Genomic DNA, 16894 nt, shown 5'->3' with positions numbered 1-16894 from the left:
CCAAGGATCTCAAAAGCATCTTATTAATAAACCGCATATAATTCCTGTGAGGCAGGTATTAGTTAGCCCCATTTTAGAGAGGGGTAAATTAAGACACAGTGGTGAAGTGATTTGCCCCAGGTCTCAGAGAAACAATTGCAGAGCTGGACACAGAATGCAGGAGTCCTGACACCTACTCTCTTGTTCAACCACTTTACTCACTAAGGTTCTAAAAAAATAATGACCATCAGCCAGTAAGGACAATGCCCAGAACAGATAATGTGCTTTAGATAAAACCACTGACTACCACCTAATAAGCTGTATATGAAATCAAGAATCGACAATCACTGTAGCACAGCATAACATGCAACACCATGAATGTGGAAAGAAAGCACATTCCTTCTGCTGCACTATCTAAACTGGCGTTTTCCCCCCATCATAAGCAGGCCAAACCAAGAGCGCAAATACAAGCTTTTGTGCCAGAATGGGGCTGGAAAAGGGACCTTGAAAAGAAAAGACGGTTACTCACCGTAGTAACTGGTGTTCTTCGAGTGATTGCTCCTATCCATTCCATGTAGGTGTGCGCGCCGCGCGTGCACGGCTCTCCGGAACTTTTTTACCCCAGCAACTCCGGCGGGCCGGCTGGGCGCCCCCTGGAGTGGCGCCGCTATGGCGTCTGTCATATACCCCAGCCGGCCCGTCCGCTCCTCAGTTCCTTCTTGCCGGCTACTCCGACAGTGGGGAAGGAGGGCGGGTCTGGAATGGATAGGAGCAACACATCTCGAAGAACACCAGTTACTACGGTGAGTAACCGTCTTTTCTTCTTCGAGTGATTGCTCCTATGCATTCCATGTAGGTGATTCCCAAGCCTTACCTAGGCGGTGGGGTCGGAGTGAGACGTGGCAGAGTGCAAGACTGCTGAGCCGAAGGCTGCATCGTCTCGTGATTGCTGCACCAACGCGTAGTGGGAAGCGAAGGTGTGGACGGAGGACCAGGTGGCCGCTCTACAGATGTCCTGGATTGGAACATGAGCCAGGAAGGCAGCAGACGAGGTTTGTGCTCTTGTAGAGTGGGCCGTCAGGCGACTAGGTGGTACACGAGCAAGCTCATAGCATGTTCGAATACAAGCCGTCACCCAAGAGGAAATCCTTTGTCAGGAGACCGGCTCGCCCCTCATACGCTCCGCGATCGCGACGAAGAGCTGGGTCGAACGCCGGAAGGGCTTCGTGCACTCTATATAAAAGGCGAGGGCCCTGCGGACGTCCAGGGTGTGAAGCTGCTGCTCCCAAGGCGAGGCGTGCGGCCTTGGGTAGAAGACCGGGAGGAAGATGTCCTGGTTAATATGGAAGGCCGAAACGACCTTCGGGAGGAAGGCCGGGTGCGGTCGAAGCTGAACCTTATCTGCGTGGAAGACAGTATACGGGGGGCCAACCGTTAAGGCACTGAGTTCGGAAACTCGTCTCGCAGATGTTATAGCGACGAGGAAGGCCGTCTTCCACGATAGGTGAAGCAGGGAGCAAGTCGCTAGAGGCTCAAACGGCGGTCCCATAAGCCTGGCTAGAACCAGGTTCAAATCCCAGACCGGTGTAGGGCGCCGTACGGGCGGGTACAAACAGTCCAGGCCCTTGAGGAAGCGAGAGACCATGTGGGTGGAGAAGATGGAGCGGCCTTCAACCGGTGGACGAAACGCAGAGACGGCTGCTAGGTGCACCCTCAAGGAGGAGACCGCGAGGCCTTGCTCCTTAAGGGACCAGAGGTAGTCCAAGATAACTGGAATAGGGACGAGAAAGGGGTTCAGGCCTTTCTGGTCGCACCAGATAGCGAAACGCTTCCATTTCGCGAGGTAGGTGGAGCGCGTTGAAGGCTTCCTGCTTTCAGTAAGGACACGCTGCACCGCCTGCGAACAGTCACGCTCCGCGTGAGTTAACCAATCAGGTACCAGGCTGTAAGATGCAGGGAGCGGAGGTCCGGGTGGCGAAGCCGGCCGAAGTCCTGCGTGATAAGGTCCGGCCACAACGGAAGAGGAATGGGTTCTCGGACGGAGAGCTCGAGCAGCAGGGTGTACCAATGCTGCCTCGGCCAGGCCGGAGCGATCAGTATGAGTCGAGCCTTGTCCCTCCGCAGCTTGAGGAGCACCCGATGAACGAGGGGGAACGGAGGGAAGGCGTATAGGAGGTGATCTTTCCATGAGCAGAGGAACGCGTCCGACAGGGAGCCGCGGGAGCGTCCCTGGTAGGAGCAGAACCGGTTGCACTTCCTGTTGTCCTCGGAAGCAAATAGGTCTAGTTGGGGAAATCCCCACCTCCGGAAGATCGTATGCACCACGTCTGGGCGAAGGGACCACTCATGGGTAAGGAAGGACCTGCTGAGGCGGTCGGCTAGCGTGTTCTGTATGCCCGGAAGAAACGACGCTGCGAGGTGAATTGAGCGGGCTACACAAAAGTCCCACAGGCGTAGCGCTTCCGTGCAAAGCAGGGAGGAGCGGGCTCCGCCCTGCTTGTTGACGTAGAACATCGCCGTCGTGTTGTCCGTCAGCACTGTGACACAGCGCCCGCGGAGATGGGCCTGGAAAGCTTGGCACGCTAACCGTATCGCCCGGAGCTCCCGGACTTTGATGTGTAAGGAGAGCTCCGGAGGCGACCAGAGGCCTTGCGTGTGAAGGTCGCCAAGGTGTGCCCCCCATCCCATGTCCGAGGCATCCGTGGTCAAGGTGACGGAGGGACACGGCGGGCGGAATGGTACTCCCGCACAGACGACCTGAGGGGCTAGCCACCAACTGAGAGTATTGAGGGTAGGCCTCGGGACCGTGACGATCAAGTCTATGGGGTCGCGATGCGGGCGGTACACGGAGGCCAGCCAAGTCTGGAACGGGCGAAGGTGTAACCTGGCGTAAGCGGTCACGAAAGTGCACGATGCCATGTGGCCCAGGAGGCGAAGGCAGGACCGCGCCGTCGTCGTGGGAAAGGATTGGAGATCCCGGATGCAAGCTACCAGCGTCTGGTGCCGAGTGAGCGGTAGGCAGGCCCTGGCCAACTGAGAATCCAGGACTGCTCCGATGAACTCCACCCTTTGAGCTGGAGTTAAAATGGACTTCTCGAAGTTTACGAGAAGGCCCAGTTCCCGAAAAAGGGCCAAGATATCGGTCACTTGGTCCGCTACCAGTTGACGTGAGGGGCCGCGAATCAACCAGTCATCGAGGTACGGATATACGTGCACCCGACGACGACGGAGGGCCGCGGCAACAACCGCCATACATTTGGTGAAGACCCTCGGGGCGGTGGAGAGGCCGAAGGGAAGCACCGCAAACTGGTAGTGTCTGTCGTTTACCATGAAGCGGAGGTACCGACGATGGGGAGGATAGATCGCGACATGGAAATATGCGTCCCTCATGTCGAGGGCGGCAAACCAGTCTCCTGGATCCAAGGAGGGAATGATGGTCCCCAGGGTTACCATGCGGAACTTGAGTTTTAGCAGGTACCGGTTGAGCTTCCGGAGGTCCAGGATTGGACGGAGACCTCCTTTTGCTTTGGGGATGAGGAAATATCGGGAATAAAAACCCCTGCCCCGCCGGTCGGGCGGTACCTCCTCTATGGCACCCAAACTCAACAGAGTCTCGACCTCTTGTAAGAGGACTTGCTCGTGAGAGGGGTCCCTGAAGAGGGACAGGGAGGGTGGATGGGAAGGAGGGGGCGAAACAAACTGGAGGCGGTACCCGGATTGGACCGTATGCAGGACCCAGCTGTCCGATGTTATGCGGGACCAAGCCGGGAGGAAATGGGAAAGGCGGTTGGAAAACAACAGGGAAGGATCCATTGGAGAGACTGATGGGCCGTCCTCGGGCGTCCCATCAAAACGCCTGCTTAGGCCTTTGGGGGGCCTTAGCGGGCGCCTGGGACTGGTTGCGCCTGCTGCCTGATGGTTGGCGGCGAGTCAGATTGTTCCGGCAGCTGTTATAGGGCCGGGACCTGGCCTGAGTAAACGGCCGGGAAGGCTGTATGCGGAACGACTGTCTCTGGGTCGCCGGCGTGTGCATTCCCAGGGTTCGGATAGCCACGCGACCGTCCTTAAGGGTCTGTATCCGGGAGTCAGTCTTTTCGGAAAACAGCCCTTGTGTTTCAAACGGCAGATCCTGGAGGGTGTACTGCACTTCCGGGGCCAAGTTGGAAGACTGCAGCCAGGAAATGCGGCGCATAGTCACCCCGGAGGCGAGGGTGCGGGCTCCAGAGTCCGCCGAGTCCAGCGCGGCCTGGATGGAGGAGCGCGCGGACTTCTTACCGTCCTCGAGGAGGGCGCTGAACTCCTGGCGGGAGGCCACTGGAACGAGTTCAGTGAATTTGGAGAGCGAGAGCAGCATCTCGTAGGTGTACCTGGCAAGCAATGCCGACTGATTGGCAATGCGCAGTTGCAGGCCCCCCGCCGAATAGACCTTGCGGCCCAAGAGGTCCATGCGCTTTGCATCTTTGGACTTGGGAGCTGCTGCAGGTTGACCGTGGCGCTCTCGGTCGTTCACTGACTGGACGACTAGGGAGTCCGGGGTCGGATGGGTATACAAGTACTCGTACCCCGTGGGGGGAACCGAGTACTTGCGCTCTACGCCTCGGGCAGTGGGCGGGATGGACGCCGGCGTTTGCCAGATGGTGGTGGCGTTACGCTGGATCGTGCGAATGAAGGGGAGGGCCACTCGCACGGGGGCCTCAGACCCGATGACATTGGTGACAGGGTCATCATTTTCCACGACCTCTGCCACCGGGAGGTCTATGGACTGTGCGACCCGACGAAGCAGGTCCTGATGCGCTCTCAAGTCTATCGGCGGGGAGTCCACCGTCGATGACCCTGCGACAGCCTCGTCAGGCGACGAGGATGAAGATAGACCCGGGCCCGTCGGTTCCGGTGGCGGCTCGTCTAGTGGTGGAGCAGGCGCGTTAGAGTCCGGCTGTACCGCAGCTAGCGGTACAGAAGTCCCAGGCGTTGGCGATGGCGGGGGTCTACTGACAGTCGCTTCTGGCACGCGACGCTCAGAACCCGGTGGCCGCGAGGGCAAGGGCGGGCCCTGTGCCTCGTGCTGCCCCCAGGGAACCCAGAATCCCCACTGTTGTGGACCATAGGGTTGTCCCGGGGTGTCCGTCCTGAGACCCGCTCCGCTGCCGACCTGGGACACGACGGAGGGCTGGCGTGACCACTGGGGGGCAGAAGCGCTTAAAGAGTGCCCCGTCGACGGCCGACGCATGTCTGCTGGCGGTGCCGTGGGTCGGTGCTTGTCCTCGTGGTACTGGGAACACGACCGGGACCATCGGTCGCATCGGTGCCGGGGCGGCGACCGGCTGTGGCTTCGGTGCCGGGAAGGGCTGCGGTCGTGGCGCCTGGAGTGGCTGCGGTCACGGCGCCTGGAGCGGCTGCGGTCACGGTGCTGAGAGGCGCTACGGTCACGGTGCCGGGAAAGACTGCGGTCGCCACGGTGCCGTGAGTGGTCTCGAGAGGCGGACCTTCGCCGGTACCGGCGACTGGGGCTTCGAGATCGGTACCTCAACGCCGAGCGGTACCGTGAGTGAGACCGGTGCCGAGACGGTGAACGGTCCCGAGGCGTTGATCGGCGTCGGGACCTAGGTCGGCGGGACGGTGACCGGCTGCGAGAGCGGGACCGACTGAAGTCCCTTGCTCGATGATCCTCGGCGCCTGGGCGTCTCATCATGGCCGGCTTGCCCGCCGAGGGTACAGCCCGCACCGGCGGTGCCGGGGGCCGGAGGCTCGGCACCTCTGTCAAAGCGATAAGCTCCCTTGCCTGCGAGTATGTCTCGGGCGTACTCGGGAGTCCAAGCTCGACCTCGGGCGGTGCCGGGGAGCAGGGGGGGGGCCGGGCTCAACGGCTCTTCCGGTGCCGGAGCTGCCGGACCCATGCACTGCGAGTGCACCACCACAGCCGGTGCCGCAGGTGTTGGCAGTGGCTGGGTGATCGGTCCCGAAGCTGAAACCTTCGCCGTCGCCGGCGCCTTCTTCTTGCGCACCGGAGACGGGGAGCGGTGCCGGGACGCTGGTGCCGGTTTCGGCGGACGGGACGCTTCCGAGCTGTGTCGGCTCGGTGCCGCCGGTGCGCTGCGGACCGAAGACGATTTCGGCGCCGCTGGGATCGGTGCCGGTGGGCGCCGCGCCGACTCCATCAGGAGCTGTTTAAGCCTAGAGTCCCGCTCCTTCCTAGTCCGCGGCTTAAAGGCTGCACAAATGGGGCACTTATCCGTGCGATGAGATTCCCCAAACAGCGAAGGCAGGAATCGTGAGCGTCCCCAACGGGCATCAGCCGCTGACAAGCCGAGCACGGCTTGAATCCCAGTGTCTGGGGCATGAGCCCACACCGGGTGAGGAAAAAAGAGGGGAAACCCCCCTAATTCCTTAAAAACTACTTTTAACTAACTAAACTATGACTAAACTGACTAACTATGTACAAAAAAACGGAGAAACTGCTAGGGTGTGGAGGACTAAAGGAGCACTCCACAGTTCCAACTGGCCGTCACGGGCGGGAAGAAGGAACTGAGGAGCGGACGGGCCGGCTGGGGTATATGACAGACGCCATAGCGGCGCCACTCCAGGGGGCGCCCAGCCGGCCCGCCGGAGTTGCTGGGGTAAAAAAGTTCCGGAGAGCCGTGCACGCGCGGCGCGCACACCTACATGGAATGCATAGGAGCAATCACTCGAAGAAGAACGAGTGATACCGTGTGGGTAGCACAGAATGTTCTAGAAAGCTAGGAAGGAAGAAATACCATGGAATCTGAAATAGAGTGAACTCTTGGTACATATGAGGTTGAACTCGCTGCAGATCATTTAAAGCACAGGGATTGCCAACTGAACACAGAAAAATGGGTTGATGGTGGAATTGGGAGCTTGTGGTATCAATTTACAAGCAAACCCTTTATTAAAGGAACCCTTCAAATTAGAAGGGAAGCTACCAGAGCGGGGAAGGGAAGAGGTTGGGAGAAATAATTTAGCAGCCTAGAGTGAACAGTGAGAGCTGGATCTAGTGAAATCCAGTTTATGAGAAGACTGAAAGACAAGACCTTCCTGTTGAGTAAGGGAAATGCGCCATCTAGGATAAAGGTGCAGCCAGGGAGATTGTGGACCCGTCTGAGTTAGCCAGCAGTTGGTAAAAGCCTGACGAGCCAAACTAAACCAGATCACCTCTGTGGCAGAGGGAGAATAAATGGGCAAAGGGAGTGAATAAGAGGTGAAGGTCAGCAGCAGAAAGCACATGAGAAAGGATGCTGAACAGCGATGAGAAACCTTATTTGCACATCCAAGTGCATTACAGAAAACACGGTGGCATGCCAGATGCCAGTGGATTTTTAACATGCATCACTCTAGTAGAGGGTGAAGCACACACCAACATCACTATCTGGCTCGGAGATGCTGGCTTACAAAATATGGAATGAACAATAGGAACAGATGCTCATTTGGTCAACTTTCAATAAGCCTCATTATAAATCAACACCCTGTCTTTGGAGCTGCAGCTCCTGCTAGGTCTTTGCCTTACTTAACCATATATCCCCAGCTCCTGGGGTGGCTGTTCACTTGTAGCTGCACACCAGTAGCAGCAGCATGAGAGGTTCGGGGTGGGGAGCTGTTTCCCCACCATGTTATGGCCTGTGTGCAGACTAAGGAAGTGGTGCATCTATTTTAACACACACATCCTTTGCAAAAAGGGTATCTGAATCAACACCATCTTTGTGTAATGTAAGATGGCAAAGATCAATGGGAGTTACTCCTGAGAACCAAAGAAACAAATAGTGGACTGTAGGTAACAGCTACATACTGAAAATACCGTACAGGAAACTGATTTACTCCACCATTAGTGCTTCAATTTCAAATGTGTCTTAAAAAAGACCATGTCTGTTCTTTAATTCGTTGCATTCAAATATGGCTAAGTTCCTACATGGTGGAGTTTCAGAACACAAATTCATGCCAAAAAAGCAGGACAGAGGACAGCAGTAGAATCTCAGCAGCAATAAAAATCACCAGTGCTTGTTTGTTTGAAGAGTAGAACGAACTCCCATATGTACAATCCAAAGCATCTCATTGTCAAAATCAACCATTGGTCCTTATCAGCCTATGGATTATTTGAGTACAGTGAGATAAGCACTAGACCAGCGGTTCTCAAACTGGGTGGGGACCCCAAAGTGGGTCGCGACCCTGTTATAATCAGGGATCACCCGAGCTGGTGTTAGACTGGCTGGGACCCAGGGGGGTGGGGCTCAGGTTACAAAGCTGCCCACCTGGGCTGAAGCCCTTAGGCTTTGGCTTTAGCCCCCTGTCCTGGGACAGCGGGGCATCAATTTTGCCCCACCCCCCGCCCGGGGCGACAGGGCTTGGGTGGGCCCCGGCTTCTGTAGTAATTTTTGTTCTCAGAAGGGGATCACGGGGCAATGACGTTTGAGACCCCCTGCACTATACAGAACACTGAGTACCCAAGGTCTCAAAATAGCTCCAGACAGCACACTGGGTGAGCCTGGAGGTGGGATCCCCATGCCGCAGTGCCTCACACTTAAACAGATGTAAAGCTTTTTTTAAAAATTCCTTTGTTTTTCTCTGAATTAGGAAGACGAGCACTGACTAGGTCAATGACAGCGGAAAGGCTGCACAGAAGATACCAGTTAGAGACACATTTTGCTGGACAGTGGCAAACAAAAGCTTCTCTGGGAGGTGGAAGTCACTCTACCTGCAAGCTTAGATGAAACTGCACATCAGCCACTGTACAGATCAGATAAACATCAAGTGCACACCCAGCAAAGAATGTCAAGGTCAGCTGCAGTGGTGCACAAACCACCTTCCTGTGGAATAGTGCAGAAGCAGGATAAAAACCGAATGACAAAGCTTAAGAAAGACTGAATGATGCCTCTGACGTGGAGCCTAGGACTTGATTCTTACCCAGCGCTGACATGACGGTGCAGTACTAGTAAGGGTGATCACACGGTTAAAGGTGCAGTGCTCGGAATCAGGGGCTAATCCCTTCTGTCTTTCACCACTGGATGTCTAAACGGAAGTTAAAAATCCTACGGGACTTTAGGCACAGAGTGCTGACATGCAGGAACCCCACTCACCCGTGCCAACATTCCCCTTTCAATAAAACACATTGCAACCTCCAAGCCTATGAGACATGTCAATCCTGGAGGATGAAATCCACTCCTGTGCTGAGAGCTAGCACATGGCTTATGAACTCCTTACGTCCCGTCCCACTGAAGTCCTTCACCCTGAGTGCACTGAACAGTTGCTCCATTGCCAGGCAGTTACACTCCTGGTATACAGCTAACTGCATGACAGTGGACCAACACGTCTACCACAGTTAAGGTTTAGATCAGCTTTCTGTTTAAAGCTTGACTCTAAGTGCTCTGAAATCCACACAGTTACTCATATTGTCTTGAAATTTGGTGTGCCTGGGTAATTTGACCCAGGGGTTCCCGAAACATGGTCCCCCCCACATCTCAATGATTTTCCTGGATTTTACCAAAATATTTCTGCTCACAGAGAGGGATCAAACCAGGGCTGAGATCACCACACCGGGGTCTCAACTGCTCAGAAGTTACCCTCAGAGAGTGCATGCCACCTGCTAGCCAGAGTTCAGCTCTCCTTGTAAGCACACAGCTAATGCTCACGAGTGAACGGCTTACACTGAGCATGCAGACAGAGGCGCCTATAGGTTTGTAGGTTGTATCTAGAAGTGTCTCATCATAGCTGGATTGCTCAAGAGTTGTCCTTGGATCCTGACTCACTCAGCCAGTGTCACTTCAAGTCTCACTTAGGACAGAAAGCTGGAAAAGGTCTGAAGGCACAATGCTAAATTCTGTCAGCCTGTTGGGTTTTTTTTTAAATTTGGGGGAATGTATTCAAACTATTTTAGGCAAAAAAAAAAAAAAAAAAGGGCATGTGAACGCTCACTGGAAGGGAGGGAGTCGGGTGGTGGAAGAGTGGGGGTTAAATGAGAATGGGGTGGGGAAGGGAGAGGGGTTGGGAGACTGGGAAGGGGGACATAGACTCATAGACTTTAAGGTCAGAAGGGACCATTATGATCATCTAGTCTGACCTCTTGCACAACGCAGGCCACAGAATCTCACCCACCCACTCCTGGAACAACCCCCTAACCTAACCTATGTCTGAGTTACTGAAGTCCTCAAATCGTGGTTTAAAGACCTCAAGGTGCAGAGAATCCTCCAGCAAGTGACCCGTGCCCCACGCTGCAGAGGAAGGCGAAAAACCTCCAGGGCCTCTGCCAATCTGCCCTGGAGGAAAATTCCTCCCTGACCCCAAATATGGCGATCAGCTAAACCCTGAGCATGTGGGCAAGACTCACCAGCCAGCACTCAGGAAAGAATTCTCTCTAGTAACTCAGATCCCACCCCATCTAACATCCCATCACAGGCCATTGGGCATATTTACCGTTAATAATCAAAGATCAATTAATTATCAAAATTAGGCTATCCCATCATACCATCTCTTCCATAAACTTATCAAGCTTAGTCTTGAAGCCAGATATGTCTTTTGACCCCACTGCTCCCCTTGGAAGGCTGTTCCAGAACTTCACTCTTCTAATGGTTAGAAACCTTCGTCTAATTTCAAGTCTAAACTTCCTGATGTCCAGTTTATATCCATTTATTCTTGTGTCCACATTGGTACTGAGCTTAAGTAATTCCTCTCCCTCCCTGATCTTTATCCCTCTGATATATTTATAAAGAGCAATCATATCTCCCATCAGCCTTCTTTTGGTTAGGCTAAACAAGCCAAGCTCTTTGAGTCTCCTTTCATAAGATAGGTTTTCCATTCCTCGGATCATCCTAGTAGTCCTTCTCTGTACCTGTTCCAGTTTGAATTCATCCTTCTTAAACATGGGAGACCAGAACTGCACACAGAATTCCAGATGAGGTCTCACCAGTGCCTTGTATAACGGTACTAACACCTCCTTATCTTTACTGGAAATACCTCGCCTGATGCATCCCAAGACAGCATTAGCTTTTTCAACAGCCATATCACATGGATGTGAGTGGCGCGGGCACTGGAGGAGAATAGGAGCAGGGGTGTCTGTCAGCCCCACATTCTCCCCTCCTGTGTGTGCCAGGATCTGGTGGGGGCCTTCCTCTCTTGTGAAGTCCGAGTGCCTCTCTCCACTTTTGGGTGTGTGCTGGGATTTGGTGGGGGCCACCTGTCCCTAAAGGAGGGTCTGATCCTCCCTCTTTGCCTCTGCATATGAGCTAGAATACAGGAGCATTGCCTCTCTCCCTGCTTTCCCACGTGTGCACGCTGGGATCTGGGAGTAGGCCCTACCCCTACACAGTATGCAGAAGGGTATTGAGGAGGGGGGCGCGGCATATGACCTGGGATCTATGGGGCCCTGTCCCTCTGGGGGGTGTCGGAGCCCCCTGCCTGCCCCACATCATGGGATTTGCAGAGCTTTGGCATGCTAAAGGAGGTCAGAGCCCTTCTCCATGTGAGCCAGGATCTAGGGGACTGTTGCTTCCCTCTGAAGGGGCCTGAGCCCTGCATGAGAATCAGCATCTGGGGAAGCCGAGAACTGTCAAGCTGGAAGCATGCACCAGAACACACACTGCTGAGACTGCAGTGAGGAGCTAAGAACGGGCACACTTGATGCACATCATAAATCTCTCAAGCACTGGGGAGGGAGGATGGGGAACGCCCATTGACATGAACAGAGCAGTGCACACCTCAGAGTGATTTGTTTCAGGCTTTATTTGTCTCCATGGAGTTGAGACCATCACACCTCCCAGAGCCTCCTAGCCTTTCAGTATTATCCTGTGGGGGTGATCTGGATATAGCAGATGATTAATTTCATACGATATAGCAGAGTTCCAGCTCTGCTACAGTTAAGTTTGAGAAGACCTTTCCGTGTAAAGGGTGACTCTTCCAAGTGCTCTAAAATCCACATGCCTGGATTGGCTTGACATTTTGTGTGTCTCGTGGAATGCAAGGTAGGGTTAGTGACCCAAATGTGGGCCCAGTTGACCAAAAGGTTGCCAAGATACCTCTAGAAAAAAAACCCAGCATTTTATAATGTTTGCAGATTCTAGCAACTCTGACCTCTGAACCCCACCCTGAGCAGGAAGCTGAGAATGAACTGTTAATGTTTGGGAAAAACAAGCCTCTGTCAAGGTTTTTTTGGTAAGAAAATACTTTATACATGTGAATGCTCACTGGGTGGGCAGGGTGATTGGGGTGGAAGAGTAGGTCAGAATACAATAGAGTGATAGGGGAAGGGAAAGTGGTTGGGGGTTCAGATAAGGGGGAAGGGGTGGGGATTGGGGGAGCAGGAGGGAAGAAGAAAGGAGGGACTGGACAATGGGAGGGGTGGCAAAGGAAGTTGGGGGTTTAGAGGTGGGAGCCTGCCAGTCCTGAATCTCCCCTTCCGTGTGTGCTGGGATTTGGGGGACCCTGCTTCTCTTGAAGTGTCTGAGCCCCTCTCCATGTGAGCCGGGGGGGGGGGGGCGGTAATATAAATGTAAACATCTGAAACCCAGGAAATGAATCATTAAGTTACATGTCAGCTCTGTGTGGAGTGTGTCAGTGGGGGTGGCTGGCCAGCGTGTGAGCGGACCAGTTTGGAAGTGGGTGAACTGGGTGGAACTAGGGTGTGGCCCATGAAACCTGGCTGAAGCAGGGACAGGAAGCCCAGCTGGGGTTGCGTAGTGTGGGTGAGGGGCCCCACTTGATGTGCAACACGGGCTCGGCGACATAATCAAGGAAATGCACAGCCCTCAAGTAAGCTGCTGCCTGTGATGTGTGTATGCAGCAGCACCAGGCAGGAGACAGCAAGGACCAACTGCTCAGGTTGTAATGGCTTCTACAGTGCTAACTAATGGCTTAATGGGACGGGAAGGCGAGCAGGAGATGGAAATGTTGGTGGGGTCACTACATGTTGCAGGAGATGGTGGGGCAGGGGGCGGACAAGGAGAGAGAGACACACTTGTCTTCTCTCTCTTGCTTAAAGTTACTGTAGCAACCCTGTAATAAAACGGCCAAGATTCTGTGACACAGACCACATGGGAGATTTCTCTCCCTGGCCCCTGTTAGCCGCCACACAGCACAAGTATTTCAAAGCACGACCATTATTTCCATTCCACTGGAACAAAATGTACAGGAGGGTGGAAGAGCACTCAGGAATCCCATAGCAACTATATGGCTTAACAGAGAAACCACCAGGATTATTATTGGCTCTACCACTGGCCTTGAGTGCCCTTGGGCAAATCACTTCACCTTTCCGTGCCTCAGTTTCTCACCTCTACAATGGGGATCTACTGATGAAGAGTGCTATATAAATGCTAGCTTTTTTTTGTTATTACCTAGCTACAGTATGTGTCAAATGGAACTCTAAATGAGAACTATAACTGCCTAAATGACCACTAACTTCGACAACAAACATTTCTCTTTCTCTCAAAAAAACCTAGAAAATTCATTGATAAAAACCTTTGTTAACCCAGAGCTAAGGCTGCCTGATAGTATTTCATGCCCTCCCAGAGTGTCAAGTTCACCAAAACTCAAACCTCTGAAAACAAAGAACTAGCGAGTTACGGTACACATCAATGCAGCTTTAACTCTGCCCTCTGAGTGATGACGCAGGACGCCCATAGCGCACATACTCACATTCTGCCTTTGCAGATAGTGCGTCTCAAGCAGGGAACAGGGCACATGAGAACTCTAGCACAGGCAAACACCTTCTCTTCGCCAAGTAAAACTTGTTTTTAGGTGAACTGTATAGAACAAGAGCTATCTACACTTGTTCTACACTCAAACACTGAGTCTCCTCCCCAGAAACAACCCTGCATGTGTTAAACTTTACAATTTCTTCACTCCTTTTACAACCCTTTTGCTCTTACTCACAGGATTCCAACACACACTAGATTTCCACTTTCCCATCACAAAACACACAGCTCTCATATCCCACTGCTGACAATACCTATGGTTAGAAGGCCTCTATGCCCCACTATTGACAACCTACACAACACAGCAATGAAATGATGGATACTGGATCCTTCAAGATACACAAGCGCGTCCTTTTCCTTGAGATAAAAATATAAGGAACCAGAATCTCTTTCCCATGTTGACTAAATCAAGGTATGGAGAAACTTCTCAATCAAGCTAGAGCCTGTTAACTACCTTCAGTAGGTAAGTCCCTGGCAGACTGCAAAGAGCTACAAAAATCTCTCTCAAAACCGGGTGACTGGGCAACAAAATGGCAGATGAAATTCAGTGTTGATAAATGCAAAGCAACGCACATTGGAAAACATAATCCCAACTATACATATAAAATAATGGGGTCTAAATTAGCTGTTACCACTGGAGAGAGAGATCTTGGAGTCATTGTGGATAGCTCTCTGAAAACATCCACTCAATGTGCAGCAGCAGTCCTGTGGAACTCCTTGCCAGAAGATGTTGTGAAGGCCAAGACTATAACAGGGTTCAAAAAAGAACTAGGTAAGTCAGTGGTCCCCAACCTTTTCGTCTGGCAGGCGCCAGACGAAGGACCACTGCGGCGGTGGAGCACCCGCCAAAATGCTGCTGAATTTCAGCGACATTTCGGCGGCGACACCTCTCGATGACACTGCTTGCCATCGACAAGCGAAGACATCGAGAGGTGTCCCCGCTGAAATTCGGGAGCGACACCCCTCGATGATGTCACTTGTTGGCGACAAGCAGCGTCATCGAGAGGCGTCCCCGCCGAAATGGCGCTGAAATTCGGCGGCATTTCGGCGGGTGCTCTCCTGGGGGCCAGGACGCGGGCGCATTAAGATGCCCCCGCGGGCGCCTTGGGGACCACTGAGATACGTTCATGGAGGATAGGTCCATTAATGGCTATTAGCCAGGATGGAGTCCCTAGCCTCTGTTTGCCAGAAGCTGGGAATGGGCGATGGGATGGATCACTTGATGATTCCCTGTTCTGTTCATTCCCTCTGAGGCACCTGGCATCAGAAGTCAGGATACTGGGCTAGATGGACCTTTGGTCTGACCCAGTCTGGCCATTCTTATATTCCTTCCATCACACATGGAATCTCAGACCCAGATCTCCTCATATCACAATCACAGCTCTGCCAATCTACGCCAACTAATGCCGCCTCCATTCAGTACAACTACACCTAACACAGCAAATGCAGCTAGAGTGCATGCAGATAATTCCAAGTGGCCTCTGTCAGCTCCAGAAGGCAGAGTTAAAGTTGCATTGGTGTGTACCTTACCTCTGTATTATTACCCAATTTTCACAGTTTTGAGTTTAACTGAACTTGACATTCTGGAAAGCTGCAAGATACCGCCAGACAACCTTAACTCTGCATTAATGAAGTTTTTTGGGTTTTTTGGTCAGGGAATTTATAAAGTGCTTTGCTATACCTGGAGTGTAAGCGGTTCTGAGAAAGCCAACTTCTATTTCACTTTGTATTGTAACCACAAAACAACAGCGTCAGTAACCTGTCAGTGACAGAAACTACTATTCAGGGAAAGCAATTACCCCTACATAGTAGGGAAATGTGCTCAAAGAAGCCCCTGTTAAGCTAATGCAAAACCAATGCAAAATATATATAAATACTCCATCTCTAGGGTACATCTATCCTGGATATGCAGTATTAAGAACACGTGCTTTTCCATGTCTGGGGCCAGAATTCAGCTCCACCTCTACAACATAAAATGAGTCTTGCAGTCTCTGGCACTCTCTCTTCGTTGCTTGTCAGTAGCCCACTAAAAATATTTTTGTAAGGAGTGATTTCATTTTTGTCCCCACCATTTTGAAGGGGAAAATTCAATTCAGAAGGGCACAAATGAAGCTAATAGTTGTAATGCTACCACACCACCTCCTCAAAACCAAGATGCTCAGGTCAAAAGGAGCTGTTGCATGGTAGGTGGGCCCTGAATGGAAGCCATAGACTATCTTGGTAGTAGCTGTACACTGGCTCCTTTGTAGGATGCTTGTGACCAGCATCATGACCCCAGGATGAAATATGCTAAATACCAAGGGCATTTTGCTGAGGGCTGTAAATCGTGTACCTTGGTATCCTGTCAGGAGCGTTTCACCTATTTTGTATAACAACGGGCATGACTGCAGGTGGCAGCATGCAATACTGTACATCTTGATCAAAGAGAGTCATCGGGCAGCAAGGGCCAGGCAGCTGCACTTCATGCTGGGATCTGTAGCTTGCACAGGGCTGCACCTCTCTAACAGAGAGTGACTGCAAGCTGCACTTTGGGTCACTCATGTGCAACATGAAGCTGACATTTGTGCAATGGGACAGTTCACATATGGAACAGCCATCTTCCAACAGCGGCAGGAGCACCTTCCAAGGCCAGCAGGAATGTGGGTCCTGACTAGACAGGGCAGATTTAACAGCCACTCAAAATTAACTCCAAGAAAAGGGAATCTCAAGAAGATCCAAGGAATAAGTCAGAAAAGGGAGCAAGCTTTCTACTGGTCACTTTATAGTGACAGAAGAGCAACAGAATGCCAGCTGGTTTCAGTAACAGATTGCTGCATGCTCTGATCTGTCTTGCATGCCCACCGATCTTCTTTCCAGCAGAAACATGGAGCTTATGCAAGGCGGAACAGACCCTTTACGCAGCCCTTTTTATACACGGTGTCATGGCTGGGATGTTTTCTGCTCACGGACAATCCCGCATGTAGAGATCTGATTTTATACTAGTTACACTTAGTTTTCGGAAAAGCAACCCGAGAGCTTGCTGGTTACTGACATTTCATCTCTCCCCCCTGTTATTATAGTGCCCTACAAATGTATCTTATCTGATGTAGTGATATGAAAATGAGCAGTCACTTTTTCTTCCGATTTTCTCTTTTCCCCTTCCCTCCAAACACTGTGTGAGGTTTGTTCTTTTAATTACAAGGTTTTTCCTTCAATGTTCTTTCTGTATTTCCTCTTCACCGATCAAA

At 52.3% G+C, this 16894-nt stretch overlaps 1 protein-coding gene across 17 annotated transcripts in view; it reads right to left on the bottom strand.

The window, feature by feature from the left end:
- Positions 1–16894, bottom strand: part of BTRC (beta-transducin repeat containing E3 ubiquitin protein ligase) — a 177646-nt gene that overhangs the window by 67923 nt on the left and 92829 nt on the right. The gene's annotated exons all lie outside the window — the stretch shown is intronic.

The sequence above is a fragment of the Mauremys mutica genome, chromosome 7, assembly GCF_020497125.1.
Source record: "Mauremys mutica isolate MM-2020 ecotype Southern chromosome 7, ASM2049712v1, whole genome shotgun sequence".
NCBI classification, from domain to species: Eukaryota; Metazoa; Chordata; order Testudines; family Geoemydidae; genus Mauremys; species Mauremys mutica.
This window is presented reverse-complemented; position numbering and strand designations above follow the sequence as displayed.